Source organism: Camelus bactrianus, chromosome 35 (assembly GCF_048773025.1).
Source record: "Camelus bactrianus isolate YW-2024 breed Bactrian camel chromosome 35, ASM4877302v1, whole genome shotgun sequence".
NCBI classification, from domain to species: Eukaryota; Metazoa; Chordata; class Mammalia; order Artiodactyla; family Camelidae; genus Camelus; species Camelus bactrianus.
In genome coordinates, this window is record NC_133573.1 from 3,131,543 (window position 1) to 3,133,869 (window position 2,327).

The window sequence follows — 2,327 nt, forward strand, 5'->3', positions numbered from 1 at the left end:
AAGCTGTAGGGATACGTGTACATCACCCCGTATTACAGCAAACGGTGCTTCAGCCTGACCAAGTTTAATGTCCATATAAAAATCTGAAATCTTCCAAACTGAAGCCTGAAGAAACATTTCCCGTCTCTTCTTCCAGTATGTCTGCCATCTGCATCCCACATCCCCACTGCTCATCTGCGTCAGGCCAGCTTCCATCTAGAAACATTTTCGGTGGGACACTTGGATGAGAACTAATTACAGCAGTCATGAAAATGGTCCCATGAACGTAGGCTCTGCACAACAAGGATGCTTTGACTGGAGGCCTCAGCCGTGGCCTGCAGGGTCTGTTCACATGTTCTGCCTGGCTTCCCTGCAGACGTTCTGCAGAAAATCAAGCCTGCAGTTGAAGTCATAGAAGGCCCAAGAAATCCATAAAAATGGAGTGAGATTCATCTCCTTAGGAATATTTTTGATAACCATCCTCTAATAGGAAGAAGAGATGTAAGAGGTTCGTTTCAGAGCAGATGATGTCCAACTGCAGGTGGGTCAGTTTTGTCTTTGTTGCTCTCTAGTTGGCTTTCTGCTGCTTCTTACACGCCTCTGTTTAGAGAAGTGGCCTGAGTCGGCCCTCAGAGCAGAATGGTGAGCTGGGCCTGGTGACAGCCAAGCTCCTCTGCTGTGTAGTGACCCGCTGAGAAGGAAGGGATGGCCCAGGGCTTCCTCTGACTCTCTCCCTCAGTTATAATCTCTATGAAGGGAAAATGGAACAAAAAATCTTAATTCAGCATGGCATTGTCAAAGTATAAAAATAATTGTCTTTGGAGGAGATGGTATAGTTCAAGGGGTAGAGTACGTGCTGGGTTCAATTCGGAGTACCACAATGTAAAAATTTAATAAGAAAAATTCTTTAAAAAAAAGAAAAAGAACAAAGAAGAAAAGAGATCTCAAACAACCCAAGTTTAAAAAGAAAAAAAAAAGTCTGTTGAAAATAGTAATCAGCTCGGTCTTTTGCTAGATTAGGAGTTTGGGATTAACAGATACACACTACTATGTATAAAATAAATAACCACCGCCCAGGTCCTTAATAACATAGTTCAACCTTAATCCTTTCACTTTTTTCCCCTAAGCAACCCGTGTAATCCTCTGAAATTCTCATCTTAGAAAAGAATTCATACAAAAGGGTTGGAGGGTTGATGGTATAAATGGATTTTAATTTTTGCTCTGAATCTGATTCTGTCCTTCCGTTTTGTTAAGGAAGTTTTTTTAGGCTAGCCATGATTCTCCTTTGTCTTTCTTTCTATTTGGTCATTTAAGAGGTTTAGATGGGGTATTTGTTTTAGGGTAAGAATCTTTAAAAGAATCCTTGCAAATAGCATCTTATTGGGCATTTGGACAAGACAACCAGTAAATTCTCCCAGCAGTATTGAACCCCCTTGTTCCTCCAGGGGGTCTCCAAAGGTATACATGTTCCAAATCTGACCCAAAACCAATGAGCCTTTATTTTTTTATCACTTCACAATGGACAAATGATGTCACTAAAAAGGTGAGAAAAGAGCAGGTCCGCATCATCCAGAGTCCCTCCCAAAGAGCCCACAGAAATAAAGAGGAGATGAATGAGAAAAACGGTTTATTTATACACACGCAGGAGCCACGCAGAAAAGTAACTACCATGTTAAATGGTGAAAGTTAAAGGCTTTTTTATCAACCTAACTTAATAGGGCAAAGGGAGAGGAGAGAATTGCCTTCCATGACAAGTTTTCTTCTAAATCTATTGACTCTCAGGTATCTTCAGCTTAAATTACTTTTGTATTAACCGTGGGTTCCAGCTGACTTTCCATTTCCTGAACTTTGTTCTTCTTTCTTAAGATTCACTCATGTATTCTGAGCCCCTGGATTTTCCACGTGAATTTTAGATTGATTGTCAATTTCTGCAAAACACCACCTGGGATTTGGGTAGGCATTCTTTGAATCCTTAGATCTATTCGTGGACTATTGTCATCTTAGTAGAATGAAGCCTTCTGCTCCATGAATATGGGATTACTCTCTGTGAATGTAGGTCTTATTTTCCCTCAACAGAATCTCTCATCTACTGTCGTCTTCAGTGTCCAAGTCTGGTACTTCTTCCTCACCTCTTTTGGATGCTGATTCAGAAGAGACACGACCTCCTGGAGAACCTCTGCTGCCACGGAGCTGACATGGAACTGCGTCCTGAGAAGACTTTAAATTCTTTTAAAAATAGGACTAATGCACTTTAATTACTCCAGAGATGAGTAATGAATGGGTTATATTAACATAGAATTTTAATCCTTTTAGAATTAGTAGAGCAATACAGACACATTACAAAAAAT